This window comes from Phascolarctos cinereus, unplaced genomic scaffold, assembly GCF_003287225.1.
Source record: "Phascolarctos cinereus isolate Bilbo 61053 unplaced genomic scaffold, phaCin_HiC Scaffold_726;HRSCAF=1367, whole genome shotgun sequence".
NCBI classification, from domain to species: Eukaryota; Metazoa; Chordata; class Mammalia; order Diprotodontia; family Phascolarctidae; genus Phascolarctos; species Phascolarctos cinereus.
The window spans coordinates 55,582,567-55,601,049 of NW_027556098.1; the positions used below are offsets into that span (position 1 = coordinate 55,582,567).

Here is an 18,483-nt window from a genome sequence, read left to right on the forward strand (position 1 = left end):
GTTCTAGCATACCCCTGCTAATCTCCTTTATTTTGCTTCGCAATGGTATGGACCCCACCTTTATCCTAGGAGTAGTTCATAATCCCAAGACACTGGCAACTGCTATTTGTAGATTCTACCAATATATGTCACTTGAAGTCCCAAAATGTTACAGATTAGTTTAGGAAAACCAGCTTTGGAACACTTTGCTGAGGACATCAACAAATGAGGTTGTGGAAGGGGGGAAGTTTGGCCACTTAGAGCATCCTAGAAGGGATTTTGTCCTCTCTTTTCTGCATCTTAAGGAGCACATTGCCAGTGTACTTACAGATGAGAGTTGGGGCATCAAAACTATCCCTTTCTTAGCACTACAAATAGAGTAATTTAAAGAATAGGCGAACACCCACAAATAAAGTTTATTTGCTAATTGGTGATTTTTTAAATTTCCTATTGTGAAATGGATGATCATTCACAGTTCTCACAATTCTTCCAGCCATGTTGTTCCATTTATAGCATCATCTTTCAGTGTTTCCATAGGTTTACCTGATGACACAGCGATTTCCTATATATGCTGAAATAGCTGATGAAACTTCCATAATGTTTCTGAGCCCTATTTTCTCTCCTCACCTATTGGATGAGTGGGTAAAGATAGGGAGATAATAATGATAGAATCTACCTAGGCAGGGATTTTGCCCATGGACCCCACCAATAAAGTTTCAGAACTGGAGTTTCGATGAAATAAAGCTGGAAGGTGAGTTATTTAAGAGGGGCTGAACTGAATGTGTGAGAGAGATTTGGGGAAATGACACATGATTAAAGAGGCTATACATCCTTCATTTATGGGAGCAGGTCTCTTCCCCTCATACTTGAGGGTATGAAAGGGGATAGATGCAGCTAAATGAAGCATGATAAAAGAGCTGGGATCTATGGAAGGAGATGTGTTTTGGCATGAGGTTGGCAGGGAGCCTGAGCTCCCTGCCTTGAAAAGACAGAACAAAAGAACATTGAATGCCTTAACCACCTCCACTGGTAGACGCTGAGTTTGTGGTAGGTATTGCCATGAATGAGAAATCTCCAAGGCGGATGTCTTACTGGCTTCCTGTGGAAGCAGCTATGAGGCAAAACTAAGTTTCTGGAGTTTTGGCTTATTTACCAAAAGTGAGGTTTCATTTATTCCAAGAATTATATAACCAAGTGGTGAGCAGTATCTATTTTGGGTGCATTGATAAATTTTATTTTTAAATTAAAAAAAATTATTTCTAATGTTATGACTAAATAATTATATCCCATTATATTTTTGTAAATGAAAAGACCTCATTCGAAATGCAGCAGGGAAGGTATTAAGGAGGTGTTTAGTGTAGTAGAATAGGAACTGTCCCATGATCTGATTGGGTATGTCCTTATGCCAAACTGTAAGAGAGAGGAATGTTGCCACCCGCAAAAAGAATAAAGTTAAGGGCAGGGAGGCAGCCAGCACTCAGAGTCAGAGAGTGCTCATGGAAGTCACCCCTAAAGCTCTTTCCTACTGTTGGGCAGTGCCTATAAACACTGGAGTGGACAGTATTTAGTCGTTACTACTGAATTAGATTAAGCTACTGGCCACGGCATGCTTTTCCCATCATATAGTCATGATAACAGCTGACATTTCTATAGCACTGCAAGGCTTACAAAGCATTTTCCTTTCAAATGTTCCATGAAGTGGGTAGTGAAAATATTCCCTTGATTAAAGCTGGAAGGGGCTTTAAAGCTCGTAGGACCATATAATCATTTGGCATTTATTGACTGTTTGTTGAATGGAATTCAATCACACACATCAAAAACGTCTGGAATATGACCTTGCACTGTCCATTCCTTACATTAGTAGGGGATTATTTGCACTACAATGTTGCCCAAATTATAGGTAAAGGGTAACTTAGCTCCAGTGCATGTGCGAGTGCTCACACACACACACACACACACACACACACACACACACACACACACCTACGTTATTACTTCAACTAAATGCTCTGTCTGATTGTTTTGTGCCAACCAGAAGCTGCTTGTAACTGCAGCTGTGACCCTGCTATTGATACCAATATTGCCTTGATCCAAATTCCACTTCACTATGTCCTTGAATCATTCTTTTTGAGTGACTTGTATGCAAACGACCTGTCTTCTGTTTGTGGAACAGCATGTGCTTCCATGTTCACGGGTCTTCCCAGTTACCTATGATTATTGTGCTGGTCACCATGGTACCCAGGTGCTTTTGAAAAGGGTGAGGGAGGAAAAGAGATGTTTTTCTCACATGACTATTTCAATAGAACTGAGAAGTGATGGATGTGACTCTTCTGCTGGGGAACTGACTGTAGCAAGAAACCCTATAATTAGGCTGCCTCCTATGTTCTATGCAGGATGGTGAAGGGAGGAGGCTTCCTTATGTCCAAGAGCAGATTGAACATCTGAGCCATATATTGAAAATGCATCCTTGTAGTGCTAAAGAAAATAGTATTCTCCACAGCCAGCCATATCTCAATTGTCTTTTTTTTTTAAGTGGACTTGAGATTTCATTGGCGTAGGGAATTCCTAGTAAGGGAATTGTGGTAGCTAGGTGGCACAGTGTGCCATGTTGGAAATGTTGGGCCTGGAGTCAGGGAGACTCCTCTTCCTGAGTTCAAATTTAGCCTCAGGCACTTAGTAGCTGTGTGACCCTGGCCAAGTCACTTAACCCTGTCTGCCTCAGTTTCCTCATCTGTAAAATGAGCTGGAGAAGGGAATGGCAAACCACTCCAGTATCTTTGCCAAGAAAACCCCAAATGGAGTCACAAAGAGTCAGACACGACTGAACAACAATAACAACAGTAAGGAAATTCCCCCTACCAATTCAAATATAAACCTGTTAATGTAACTTTGTAGTCTTAGAGAGTTGTCTGGGGAACCAAGAGGACAGGTGAGTTGTCTAGGATCATATGGTCAGGATAGGATGGAGGAAGGCCAAGAACCCAGGCCTTTCTGACTCTGAGGCTCTCTAACTGCTGGTCCACACCGGCTTTCTCTTCAAACCATTTTCTTCTCATTACTTATCTCCCTTCATGCTAAGGCCATTATCATGAATGGAAAGGTTTGTGACACACAAAGCAGATTAGGTGAGACACAGGGTTGGCCACCAAGGTGAACTGTCCCTGTCTCTATGCCCCTGAGTGTTTGAGCCTATGTGGGATATGATGGCAAGCCTCTGGACTTTGTAGCTAAAGTCAGGGCTAGGGTCTTTTCTTTAAAGTTTTTTATTCATTTTAAACTTAAACACAAAATGAGAAAAAAAAATTCCATGTGCACAGCAGGACATAAAACAGAGGATTCAATATAAAACAATAAATTCCCATTTCAAATTGTTTACTTTTTTAAAAAGACTATGTAATAAATACTACACATTGGTTTCAAAGCTACCCAGATTTTCTGTGCTTCCTTCTAAGTTTTCTTTTGTTTTCTGCTGTGCACTTTTTATTTTATTTATTTCTTCCTGTGCTAGAGAAGGCTACAATTAAATGCACATACACACAACATATATACACATATATACATATGTGCACATATATATATATATATATATATATATATATATATATATGTAAGACCATATTATACATGTTTCAATTTGTCAGTTCTTTCTTTGGAGGAGGATAGCATCTTCTTTCATAGGTCCAAGTGTTTCCATGTTTTTCTAAAACCCATCAGCTCATCATTTCTTAAATCACAGTTGGACTCCACAACTTGCTTAGCCATTCCCCAATTGAAGGGCATCTGTCATTTTAGCCAATCTGTCAGGTATGAGATGATATCTCAAAGTTGTTTTAATTTGTATTTCTCTAATCAATAATGATTTAGAGCATTTTTATATGACTATATATAATTTTGATTTCTTCATCAAAAAGTTGCTTGTTCATGGGTTAGAGCCTTAATGCAGAATAGATGATATCAGCTAGAGCTACATGCCAGAGAATGGTTCACTTCCTAAACTGTGGCTCTGTGAACTAGGCAAAGGCATTCATGGTGCTGTATGCTTTACTTGGTTCTATTAATTATTTTAGTACTGCCCATTCACTTGCTATGAGTGGGGGAAAAGGAAATTTTAGACATAGTGCCTAAGAATGTACAATCTAAATGAAATACGTAATGTAGGGTGCATTTAAGATTAGATCAAACATTCTGACCTTCCTTATAATTGAATGAATGGTCTAAGATCATTAGTCAAGGGATACAGAGGCCTGGGTTCTGTGGACTTAGTGAGAGAAATCCTGACCTCTTGATTCAATGACTTCTTCCCAGAGATTTTAATATACTCAAAGTATGGCTCATGTTTGGATTTCCTCAGATGTGGAGAAAAGGTTCCTACCTTTTTTGCCTTAATAGGAACATAAGACAGTAAATGCATAGCAAGTATAAGGTGGCTTTTATTGCCCACAAAAAAAAATGCACAAGATACAAAGGCCTTATAGTATCTCATCAGCATACAGGAGAACACATAGAACACTTAACTATCCCATTAGCTAGCCCCACCCCACCCCTAAGTTAACTAAAGGTGGGGTTCCTAATGGGGTGATACTAGAACTACCAATGAAATCCCTCTCTCAAGGGATCATACACCATCACTTCAAATTTATCATGCTACCTTAAATTATTAGATAGACCCATGGAGATAAATATACTTCCCCATCAGAATTCAAGTTCTTTGTCAGTAGGGATTGTTTTATTCTTTGTACTTGTATAGCTAGCCCCTGGCACATAGTAGGTGCTTAATAAATATTTGTTGATTCATTGGGAGGGGGGAGGAGGGAAGGAAGTTGCTCCTGAATAAGCAACGACTTTTCTTTCAAGCCCACACTGACTAATTCATTGGCTTTGCTCTAGAAGTAGGATGTTGTACCAGAACTGTATGGACTATTCTCTTCTTCCTCCAAGAAGCATGATGGATCAGGAAATCTGTCATCTTTAGGCGATTTAGTGACTAAACTCTTCAGCTCAGGAAATCTCAAACTTGGTATTACCCACAAAGCAAATTCCAAAGCTTGTGCTGCCTGAAAAATCTTTCTGTGGCTAGAAGGCCAGAGATTCTGGAATCATGCTGCCTAGGGAATTCAAAATTGCCTTTCCTCTGTAGAAGAGACTGGGGATCTGGAACAGTGTCCTTGAAATGTCCTATCATATGATTATGCCACAGATCGGCATTAGCTATTCCTGGGAATATGGAAGGTAAAATTTCTCTTTTGTCACATCCTCCTCTCCCTCCAGCCTTACAGGAAGTCATTTAGAAATCAATAAAAAACAATTAGCTCATTATTATTGACCAAGAGGAGGGAGTGTCTCCTGATTCTCTGTTATCCAATCATCAGGAAGCTGCTCTAGTCTCAGAAATCCAATCAGTATGGTGTTAGTGGACATGCTCACATCCCATTAGCTATGGTCCTTCAATCAATGGCCCATACCCTGTTATCTCATCAGATTGATGGGATGAACTCTTCAAATTAACTGATAACTCCCCTTATTACTCCCGTTTTAATAAGAAGTTGCTTTTTGTTAAAATGGCTGGAATCAGTTTAATAAGAAACTTGAGTTTGATTCAGTCATAAACCAGCTCAAGTGATGACTGATTTATGAAGCATTATCTTTCATGTATAACAAATATCTATTGGTGACCAATGATATCATGGATTGGGAGTGAAGTTTCAAACTTTAGAAGTGCTGAGGTAGTATTTTGTCAGGATTTTCTCTTCAAAGTTTTCATAGCTTTTCTTGCCTTTGGGCAGAAATTTTTTAAAAAGTCATTGTTCTAGGATTCACTGAATACCAAGTGAGATGCCATGAAGTTTCTTGAATAGGATGAATGCCAAAACATATGTTCAACTTTTTCTGGAATTGAGGATAGTTTCCTCATAAAACAGTTGGAGGTGGAGAAAGATGACCATATTTCGTGTTCAATCACAGCTTTTGCTTAAAGGTCTCACTCCATTGCTTCCTTTAATATAAAAGGGCCCAGCATGTTCTGGTGAATGGAAGTAATTGGGTAATTCTTTAGTGTTCTGAAACCATTTTCAGTATTGTTGAGAGACAGCAGGCAGTGATAGTCCCACTGTACTTTGTTCTTGTCAGATGACATCAGGAGTATTATGTTCTATTCTAGTCGATATGTTTTAGTAAATTGGAGAATTTACCCTAAAGATAAAAGAGAGAGCAGGGGTTCTTAACCTATAATTCATCTTTTTAAAAAAATGAAAATTGCCTTTAAATAGAAGTGATTTTCTTTGTAATTTTGTGTATTTTATGTATTTAAAATATTATTCAGAGAAGGTGTTCATAGATTTTATCTAAGTGCCAAAGGCATTCAGCAAATTAGGTTAAGAAGCTTTGGCCTAGAGGATGAAAGCCAGGATGGAAAGCTCATACCATAAGAGAATCGGTTGAAGGAACTAGGGAGAGTTAGCATGGAGAAGAGAAGATTCATGGGACATAAGAGTTGTTCTTAAGTATTTGAGTATTGGAGAAAAAAGATTCAATTCTTTTGGCTTCAGAGAGGCTAATGAGTAGCAATAGGTAGAAGGTGCAGAAAGGAAGATCTAAGTTTGATGTCACGGAAAACTTACTAATAATTAGGGCTGTTCAAAAATGGAATGGGTTGCTGCAGGAGGTTGTAGGTTCCCCCTCATTAAAGATCTTAAATCAAAAGCTGGGATGACCACTTGTTGGTTATGCTATATGGAGAATTCTTGCTCACGCATGTGTTAGTCAAATGGCCTCTAAGGTCATTCCAACTCTGAAATTTTGTGATTCTGGGAAATGCAGAAAAACTGGAAGGTACCTCCATATAACTACTTTGTAGCTGATTCTTACTGTGTAAACAAGTCCAGTAAGTCAAGTTTTTCTAGTGGTTTGATCCAAGAGTTATATACTCTTCTCTCTAAAAACCCTAAAGATTTACTTTGGGTAGGTAATTCAGAAATGTGTTTGAATTTTATACTACCTAAAGTGATTCTCTTTTTCAGTCTGCACATTTCCATGATCCTCCTAATACTGGTTAAGCTTTGGCTAATGATTGATTCTAGCCTTGCAATTTACACATTACCTTGGCTAAGGTTCTTTGCTCACGCTATAAAATACAGAAAGATAGATAGATAGGTAGATAGATAGATATTGACAGATGGAATAAAAGGCTCAGAAATGTATTTGCCTCAAGGTAATTTCAAAGGAATAAACTCATTCTTTTCCTAGAAAAGAAAGCTTGGTGTAAGTTTGTATTTGATTATACATACACATAAATATACATATACATTCGCATACATATACATATACATGTACATATACATTCACATACATATACATGTACATATACACATATACATATACATACATATACATGTACATATACACATATACATATACATGTACATGTACATATACACATACATATCATTGGTTTTGATGTAAAAGAACTTGGTAGTTCTAGCGAAAGAACTGACAGGGCAGAAGGCTAGGTAACAGAACTAGAGCCTAGGTAACAAGGAATACATCTTATGTGGTAAATTTGGCCACCTCAAGGACTCAGTTAACCAAAGAAGACCAATTATCTACTTCTCATGAATTTTACTTAACTTGATTCACTTCTCTTTAGTTTGGAGGGTCCTTCCTCTATCAAAAATTAATCATGTGACTCCTCCCAGAGATATCCTTGGTGAGGACTTGGAGAGAAGCCAAGTAGTGTGATGATCAATTCATCAGGCTTGAGGTCACTGTGACCTTCTTGGCACCTAGTCTATGGTTGTGGATCATCTTTGGTTCAGTTTCGTCCTGCCGAGAATTGCTGCATTAAACCCCAAGTAATACAGACCATGGGAATTACGACTAATACTCAGAAGAAGACCAGTAGGTTCACAGCAGAGAAGACTAAAATGAGACACAGAAGGGAAGAATGGCTACCTTTGACAGCCTCAGATGAAGGACAAGCTCAGCAAATAGGCATATTTCTGCCTGAAAACAGGCAGGATTGCCTCTAGGTACATGCCAGCAGTAACTCATTATAAATCAATGCAAATCAGAGTAGTTTTCCCTGGAAGCAAAATGAATTTGCAGGGACCTGGAGCACCCAAAGACATTCTTGCGTGGCAGCCCTGTGTTGTTATTAGTTACAGAGACTGATTTGTTGCAAAATACTTCATGGAGTCAGGGATTTACTATCATTTTTTTCTTCTTCATTCAGCAATTTTTCCAGGAGAACACTAGGTAACTGATTCTTGCCTACAGCAAAATTGTAAAGCAGGCAAAGTTGTTGTTTGGCATTTATTTTCATCCCACCTTTCACCCACCTGCCTTGGCAATGTCTGTCTGCTTTTTCCTTAATGCTTCTCCTATGCAAAGCTCACCTTCCAGAAGGGTCCTGACATTTATTAGTCATTTATACCTTCATATAGATTTGTCTCTGTATACCTTTCCTGTTGGTGGTTACCTCTTAAGTCTTATCTCTCAGTGTGGAATGAAAGGCATGGGAAGGAATGTCAGAGGGCTTACATTTTAACCTTTGAGTCTCCAAATGGGACCGAGGATCAGAAGACCTAGGTGGTAAGTACTGTGTTCCTGGGGAAATCACTTAATTTCCTCATATATAAAATGATTGGGTTGGATTAAATGATTTCTAAGGTCATTCTTGTTCTAACACTCCATAGGCAGATTATAAATCTTCAATGAATAAATATTTAAGTACATAAAATTTCAGGCAATGTGTGTAATCAGGGAGAGACTTTTTTTTTGGACAGAGGCCTCTTCCTAATCCCCTTAAATCAGGCCATGTAGTCGGCTTATTCTTCCTATACAGAACACTAAATCAATTTTTAACTGGCTGCCTGAATTTGGGGTATGAAGTACACTTATTAAGGTTCTACTTTATTTTTACATATAGAAATTCCAAGAAGAACCCTACAGGCATAATCATCATCATCACCATTATAAACATGATCTAATTTTGACTTTATGGAAACCCTACAAGGTTATCCTGACAACCCTGTCATTATTATTATTTTACAGATGGGCAAACTGAGGCAGAGGTTAAATGACTTGCCCAGGGTCACACAGCTGGTAAGTGTCTGAGGTCATGTTTGAACTCAGGTGTTCCTGACTCTGGGTCTAGCACTAAACCACCTAGCTGCATGATCAACCTAGACTAAAAACAAAATCCTGAAAAAAAGTTGACGTATTCAAACCCCAGCTTCACCAAATGAACAAAAACTCCCACTGGAATAAATTCCAGTGACTTTTAATACTACATGATTGGCATGAAAAGTGAGGCCTTGCTGCATGTCCACCTAAAAGAAAAACTATTAGGCAATTATAAATTCTGGTCCAGAAACAGCTTTTACCAGGCTTGGGGAGATGAGACTAGGACACACACAAGGAGAATTTTTCACAAATTTGGTCATACAGTCACTTATTCTGCAAATCATTGTCAACTTGCACCTTGCCATGACTAATTACATTGGAGATACAACTCTGGAAAGCCGCGTGGAGATGTAGGATCTCCCATCAATTCACATCATAGCCCATCTATGGCTGTAGCTCTCAACTAGCTGATAAGCCTCAGAGTTGCCTGAAGCTAGAGCCACAACCAGGACTGGGCAACAAGGCCTTTGTACTCAAGGAGACAAATTTAGACGGCATTGATGGTACTTCTATTATTTACACATCATTGAACCAGTAGATCCCAGCACAATTATTCAAAATGGAAAAAAAAATACCAGTTTGTTGTGAGGTTTCCTCTTGCCATTTCCTGCTCCTCCCCATTGTCCCATACACAGTCTTCCAATATTTACCACAGATACGGCTTGTGGTACTTGTTATTTGCTCCAGGTGAAAAAGTTCTGAGTTATAGCTCTGAGGATCCCACAGCTAGTAAGTCTCAGAAGCAGGATCTGAAACCAGGATATCCTGACTACAAGCCCAGCATCTGCTGTCTCTATCACACAGAACACGAGCCTTTTCGGTATTAATTTAAAACTACAGATTTCACATGGAAATCTGGGAATGATAAAATAAAGCTAAAAATGTTGACCAAACTTTGTATGTCAATATGATGGTCCTCTTAGCTGGAGCTGCATCTTCATGGATTTCTAAGTGTCCCAGGGTTTTGCAGCTGTGGGGTGATCATTGATCATGACAGATAGATTTCAGGAGTAGCAAGGTAGTAGGATAGAAAGACAACCAAAGGAATTGGGAAGCACCATAGGATGAGTGAGCAAAAGGGTGGTGACTAAAGATAACAATCTTGGGAGTGAAATGATCATGGGCTTTCCATATTTGGAAAGGTATCCAGGGTTGGTAACAGGGACTGCATACTTGTGAATTGAAGGCCTCACCCCACCCCCCTCAACCCCCCAAAAAAAGTATAGAGGTGTCTTACTGGAAAAAGTGGGACAAAACCAGGAATGTAACCAAATTCAAAGGGGTTAGAAGATGAGGTCCAGGATTTGGGAATCAAGGATTCAGTATTATGTAAGCAATAGGATACTGAATCAAAAAATGAATGAATGAAAAAACATTTATTAAGTGCTTATTATATACTATGTAGTGTGCTAAATATTAGGGATACAATATAATAATAGCTAGTAATAATAAAACACTACTGTGATCCAGACACTGTGCTAAACACTTCACAAATAGTTCATTTGGTCCTCATAATAATCTTGGAAGGTAGGTGCTCTTAACCCCCCTTTACAGTTGAGGAAACTGAGGCAGATAGAGGTTAAGTGAAATGTCCATCATCACACAGCTAGTAAGTGTCTGAGGCTTAATTTGAACTCAAATATTCCTGACTCCTGGTTCAGGGCTCCTAGATGCCTCTCTGGAAGCAAAAACATCTAGAATAATTGATGTCTATAGGTGCAAAAACTGGGACGTTGAAGGAATTTTGCTAACTTTTTAATGTTCATCATAAGGGTTATCTACTAAACTAGATAACTCGTTTAATAATGAGTAGTATATTCAAAGACACCCAAAATATATTTACCCTAGATTTGTATACTTGTATAAAACTGTAGCTTCTGCTGTCCTTTTGAATTATAAGGCAGTGTTCATCCTGACCTAGAGCCATTTGAAAGTATCTAACAGGTCTGGCTAAGCTTGGTTTCGTGGAACTGATACATGTGATTTTGTGTCTCTCAGAACTAACACAAAACTGAAACTTAGGGTGGCAAGAAACAAGTGAGCACATATCTCATTGTAACCACTGTGTGAGCATCAACAAAATGCTAGCAATAAACTACAGAAGTTTGATCAACAGAGCGTGGGGCTGTGCTTCTGTTCCTTGAAATCCCAGACCTACTACCAGATAAAGAGACAAGAGGTATTGCTAGATATTTCTTTCTATAGGACTTAGAAAATTAAGGGTAAATAAGTGTAATTGGTGGTAGAGTTAAACCTTATCTGTCTCTTTTCCATTTATTAATATAAATGTAGCCACTATTTTCAGAGTATTTTACACACCTACTTAATGCTAAATACTTATGTATCTTTATATCTCCCATAATTCCTTGTACATAGAAGAGCTCAAAAAGCATTTGATAATTGCCTGATTATAGAGTGTTTCACCTCCTTTTTGCTCGTAAATGTGAGAAAAAAGAGCCATTATTTTTATTTGGTTTTATTAAGTCTTCCAAAATAAATAGACCCTGTAGATAACTATAACAATGGGTTTTATTAATTATTTTAAATATCAAGATCAAATCATTTGATCCTCACAACAATCCTGGGAGGTAGTCCCCATTTTATAGTTGAATAAACTGAGACTAAGAGAACTTTAGAGTTACATAGCTAGGAAGTATTTAAAGGCTAGATTGGAACTCATATCTTCCTGACGCAAAGCCCAGCACTCCATACGTCACTAAGCCACCTTGCTTACAAACAAGCAAGACAGTCTCTCACCTCAAGGAACTTAAATTCTAGTAGAGGAAGACAACATAGATAGGGGAGTGGTAGCTAGGGAGAAACGTATTGAGCATGGAAGTGAGAAGAATCATAGAAGAAATGATTGGCATATCTGACTGTTAGTGTTGCCTGGTTATTATTGTCACAGGTATAGTTGGGAGGGGTGAGGGGAAGTCACAAAGATGGTGAGGAATAATGCCATTTTAAGGTTGCATGGAAGTTTTAAATCCTGACTTTGTTCTATGAGGTCCTATCCTCTAGCTTCGTCTAAATTTCTTGCCACTGGATAGTTCCTGTCCCCATTGATTTTTTTCATCATCTCTAACAACAGTTGATTCTAGGAGGCAGCAGATATCTAAGCATACCTCCTGCTGCATTTCTCAGAGGCATTATTAGCTATCTTACTAAGAGATTTAACAGAAGTGATAACTCAAGAATCTCAAAGGAGAAGGAAATGCTTTTGTTTTCCTGAAAAGAATGAGGACTCAAAGTTTAGATAAAGGGAAACATTGGAGAGTTCTTTTTTTTCTCATCAATTTATTGAACAAATTTCTTAATATGTATTTACTCATTTCTGATCTGTGATTTTATTAGGGAAGGAAACTTCTACCAATGCTGGTTATTGTTGTTGTTTGTCCTTCATTCTCAAAGAGGACCTTGATATCTGGGAGGTGGTGCCATGACATGCAAGTGAATTGGATTTGAGTGAGGGAGGGCTGTGCAAAATTACCAGCCTCTGTCCAGTGGCTATATGAATAGATCAAGACAACTGGAGATAGCCCTGGATGTAGTGGGAGACCTTGGCCTTTTTAAGCTAAGGTCTTTAACAGGTCTCAGCTTGACTGAGGTAATGTCCATTTGGTGATAAAGGTTAGGTAAGAAATGAGGCAGAGAATGTCTTCTTTACCTAGTCAAAAAAAATCAATCTGGGAAGGTAAAAATATTAATCAGGGTTTCTGGGCAAAAGAGAAACAATTGCTATTTATATTCACTCAGACCCAAATAATAACCAAGGGGGTGGGGGGAGTTGGGCTGGGACCTATTGTTGGCCAATCAATGAGAACCAGAATGATTTGGGTTTAAAGTGTGTTCCTTAAGGGATAAAAAAAAGGTTTCAGCAATCAAAATTTACATTTCTTTCAGTACAGCATCTGCAGGTAAGTATATGATAATCCTGTGTAGACAGAAGGAAGGAAGGAAGGAAGGAAGGAAGGAAGGAAGGAAGGAAGGAAGGAAGGAAGGAAAGAAGGCAGGCAGGCAGGCAGGCAATGCTGACCAATGCTGGTTAACGTTTTCTCTGAAACTTGAAATCTTATTTGCCTGGAAGCACTGAGAGTTTAAGTGATATGTCCAGGGTCATAATGTGAGAATGTGGCAAGAGGCTGGCCTTGAATCTAGTCTTCTTGATTTTGAGGCCAGCTCTCTATATACCTTTGTTGAAGTCCCTCCTGATGTCATGGCCCTCTGAGAATGAAGGACAAACAACAACAACAGCTCTGGTAACTTATATTAGCTGTATATAACCACAGGTTTTCAAAGACCATACCAAGGAATTTAAACTGACAGGTCCTAATAAACAAGAAAACTTAGAATATGGGCCAAGCAAGTGACTCTTTGTTGGCCATAAATAAGAGGAGCCCAGCCAATAGACAGATTTGAGGAGACAGTGCAGAGTCAAAATGAAATGTAACAATGCCTATTCAACAGTCCCCCAAATTGTTGTGTTTTCTGATGAGGTTTAATGATCAGCCTCCCAGAAGGAGTAGGACTGTTCTAAGCTGTTATTAATTCTTTCTGTCAATACGCATTTGTGAGCATTCAGAATTTTTTTGTATGTAGAAAATAAATACCTGTCCTCCTTTTGGGAAAACCACTAGACAGGAACTCAAAGATTTAAGCAGTTTACCATGCATCCTTCCCCCAATATTCACGTCAGGTAGAGACATAATGAGCCAAAAAGTATGAGAAAAAGCAGTTTAACCCCCATCCTGATATGCCAGGCTCCTTGGAGACTAAACCTAGTCTGAGCTCCTATGGGTCCAGAGGTGAGAGCATATGGGCACAATGTCACAGCCCCATGAGCCTAGCTAGCTGCAGTCCTCTTTGTTAGATAGGTTAATCTCAGGATTGGGTCCCTTTATAGTTTTTCCTAACAAGAAACACTTGGAAAGCTAGCTGATCTCTCCTCTCATTGCCCCAGGGCACAAAAGTAAAGCATGAGGAGGAAAACCTTTCCAACTCTTTCTTTTATTTACTTTTTACACCATTTCCTTCCCCTCCCAGGTAAAGGAATGCAGATAGTTTAAAAAATTGCTCTCTTAGGGTGTGGCAGCAAAGTTTTCAACTGAAAACACAGATGGATGTTCAGTCAACTATACTTTTGTGTATTCAAAAAGTCTTTGTGAATGTTAAACTCCTTAGATCTGTAACCTAAAAGTTGAACTATTCTGTGGAAGGGGTGAAAAAAAGCTTCTACATTTTTCAAGCATATTTTTTAATATAAATTATGTCCCAGAGAGATTTTAGAGGAGGCAAGGATGAGTTTCGTTGTATGTAGTTAGTAAGAAAATGAAGTATGAAATGACTTTCAGCACCCTCAAAACCTGGAGCTGGTTGCTATTTGTACACAGACATTCCATTGACAGCACCTGATCACAGCGTTTGACCAAATCAGCCCAGAATGATTCTCTGCAACCCAAAAGAACAATGCTAAGGTGGTCATGGGCAACCAGGTGGTGCAGTGGATAGAGCACCAGGCTTGGAATCACGAAGACTCATCTTCGTGAGTTCAAATCTGGCCTTAGCCACTTACTAGCTGTATGACTCTAGGCAAGCCATTTAACCCTGTTTGCCTCAGTTCCTCATCTGTAAAATGAGCTGGAGAAGTAAATGGCAAACCACTCCAGTATCTTTGCCAAGAAAACCCCAAATGAGGTTATGAAGAGTTGAAAAGACTTAACAACAAAAAGAGTGTCATAAAGACAAGAGTCAGAGGACTAGAGTTTAAATCTTGGCTCTGACATTTATTGCCTGTCTTACCTTAGACAAGTCACTTAACCTCTCTACAAGGGTTGCATTGTTCGGTAGTTTCAATTGTGTCTGACTCTTGGTGAAACCATTCAGGGTTTTCTTGGCAAAAATACTGGAGTGGTTTGCCATTTCCTTCTCTAACTCATTTTACATATGAAGAAACTGAGGCAAACAACTAAGTGACTTGCCTAGGGTCACACAACTAATTAGTATCCAAAGCCAGATTGGAACTCATGAATATGAGTCTTCCTGACTCCAAGCCTAGTGCTCTATTCACTGCACCACCTAGCTGCCCCTAAGGGTTGCATTAGATAAGGCTCAAGTTTACTTGTAGTTCTAAATCTGTGATTGGCAATGCAGTGGATAGACTGCTGAAACTGGAGTCAGAAAGACCTCAGATACTTATTAGCTGTGTATGACCCTAGGCAAGTCACTTAAGTTTGCCTCAGTTTCCTCGTATGTAAAACGAGCTAGAGAAAGAAATGGCAAACCACTCCAGCATCTCTGCCAGGAAAACCCCAAAAACCTTCACTAAGAGTCAGACACAACAAATCAATAATAACAAAATTTACCCAGTAGGGTTGTTAGGGAAGCATATTAATTTGAGTCATTATTATCAGTGAAGAAACTAGATATCTATCGCAACTGTCTTAATCTGACCAGCTCTCTGTACAGAAAGATGGGGAACAGGAAAAGTCAAAGATACTAACTTTGATGATCACAGTTCCTGCAGAAGTTGCATTTATAATGCACATGTGCTGTAAGGTTCCTTCTCATTCTAATACTGTACAGACATTCACTTACCTGTTCTGTGACCCGACTTACCCGGCCAGTGTCTTTGTTTGACTTCCACAATAACTACACACTCCACATGAAATAACATGTACTTGACATTTGCAGTGGGATAATGGATCAAAGGACCACAGATTTAGGACTAGAATGGATGTCAGAGATCATCTCTAAACCTTTCATTTTACAGATTAAGAAACTTAGACCCAGGGAAATTAAGTCACTTTTCCAAAGTCACACAAGTAGCAAGAGTTGGGGTTTGAACCAAGATCCTTTGATTTCAAATCCAATACTCTTTCCCTTGTACCACAGTCTACATGGGACAAACAGAATGAAGGGTTCCACAAGGAGTTTTCTTAAATCTACAGCTCAGTGTTATGATTAAGGCAAATTTATTTAAATAGAGGAAATTTAGTTAATGATTGTCTAGCATTCAAGATGTTAGTTTAAAAAGATAAATAAGGGGCAGCTAGATGGCAAAGTGGATAGAGCACTGACCCTGGAGTCAGGAGGACCTGAGTTCATATCCAGCCTCAGACAAGTAACACTCACTAGCTGTGTGACTCCAGGCAAGTCGCTTAACCCTAATTGCCTCACCTAAAAAATTTTAAAAAAAGACAAAATTAAACTGGGGAATATATTCTGGGTCCTATGACATAATAATCTAATCTTCAGGCATCTAGGGGTTTGAAAGAGGAAACCAAGAGGGGTCATGGAAGGAGCATCTGCTTAAGAGTCAGGAAAATCTGAGTTTAAAGCCTTGGCTCTGTAGCTAAAACCATGTGTGATCTTGGTGAGCTATTTATCTTCTCTGGCTTCTATTTCCTCATCTCTAAATTGAAGAGGTTTAGCTAGATCACCTCTAGTGTACCCTCCAGCTCCTAATTTTTTAAATAGAATCTATGGTTTTGTCTTAAATGCCTTTTTCTCTTAAAGCAAAAAAAAAGTATGACTATAAAAACAGAGAAATCGGGTCCATCTGTTTCTGACTCATTTACTCATGAATCATTAAAAATATTTCATAAATGCCATTTGATGCCCCAGATCTCATTGAAAGGGAACCCTGAAATGTCTAAAGTTGTTTCTTTGACCCTTTCTCCTGATGAAGCTTGAGTCAGTACTGAGCAGAGTGAAATGATACTGGACTTGGAGCAATTTTCACCTCTAGTTAACTTCCCATGTCTTTCGGCTATATATGTCTTATTATCATGGCATTGCGAAATGAGAGTATGATCTAATACAATAGTTATTCATTTAACATTTCCTGCTTAGCCGCCCCTGTTTGAGGCCCAGGGCTTGCAATGTCCAAGTTCAGTTGCTACAGAGGTTTCCTTGGGATGAGGACAAAGGATCAGTGCCTTTCTAAAAGCCCAGGCAAAGACTATGCCAAAAACATTCACCAAGAAAACAAGCAACTTAAGAGGCAAATGTGATGTTCCTTGTGTACAGGATTCAGACCAGAATTTGAGGGTGCAGTGGGTAAAAGGGCAAGGAAAAATGAGGTTCTTTTCTGTGTTTTTTTGCTCTTCTTGTCCTCTCCTCTCCAGGGTTGGCCTGGCATGGAAATGTGAAGAATAAGGACAGGAGATGGGAGGGTGAAGAGTTGAAGGATAGGTTATTCCAATGTGAGTTTTTGTTTTTTGTTTGTTTCTCCTATGTCAAACATTAGTCAATTACAGAAACCTGAACATGGTGGGCACTATTAAAAGTGTGTTGGATTGAATTGAATTGATCCAACTCACCTATGGGCCTGTAGGTTTCATAAACACTTTGAGGTTCAGGTTCACTAGGTAGCTTCCAGACTACAAAGTGTCCTCCTACAAATGTGTTTTCTTTGCTTTTAGTCTTGAGAGGAGTGATTCTTTTCTTAACCATTCTGCCTTAAAATTCTCTGGAGACCAAAGAACACTGAAATCTTTAATTTTCTCCATACAAGATGCTCAAAGAAGGAAACATATTTGAGCCAAGAATTTATCTTTTACCAACAATTCAACAAACAGTAAACAGTGCCTACCATGTGAGAGACTGTGAGGCAACATGGCAGATACAGATGGCAACAGTGGATACAGATCTGGGGAGTCTGGAAGAATACTTGCTTCTGACATTCACTTGCTAAGTGACTCTGGGCAAGTCACTTAACCTCTTAGTGCCCCAGGCAACTCTCTCTGACTCTACATTCAGAGCAAGTGCTGATGTGCATTGATAAAAACAGTTCCCTATGTCAATGAAATCACATGTCTAGTTTAAAAAATAAAAATCCAAAACACTGTCCTAGGCACTGGGGATACAAAGGCAAAAAATTAAAGAGCCTTTGTACTCAAAGAACTGCTATGCAAGTATGATTAACACCATTTTCTAGATAAAGAAATGGATGCTTAGGGTCATGTTCTTGGAAAGAGGTCAGAACTGGCATTAAAAAGTTATTTGCCTGGATGCTAAGTTCAGCACTTTTCCCACTATAGCATTATAATCATAGTTTTAGAGCTAGAAGAAACTTTGAAGCTGATCTAACCCAATCCCTTAATTTTATAGAAAAGGGAATACAGCCAGGCCCCAGGGATGTTAAATGACTTGTTCAAGGTAAGAAAGGAAAGAGATGGCAGAGCCTGTATTAAAGTCCAGGTCCTCTGATGCCTAATCTAAAACACGTGTTTCTGTATTACACTATTCCTACTTAGTGACTAGTTTTAGAACTGTTCTTTCAGGTTGCAGAGAACCATTCTAGGCTAATTTGGTCAAATATTG

At 38.9% G+C, this 18,483-nt stretch overlaps 1 pseudogene; it reads right to left on the reverse strand.

The window, feature by feature from the left end:
* The window catches only part of LOC110214844 (splicing factor 3B subunit 4-like), a 45,372-nt pseudogene extending 27,759 nt beyond the window's left edge, over positions 1 to 17,613 (reverse strand).
* Between the last annotated feature and the right edge of the window lie 870 nt (positions 17,614 to 18,483).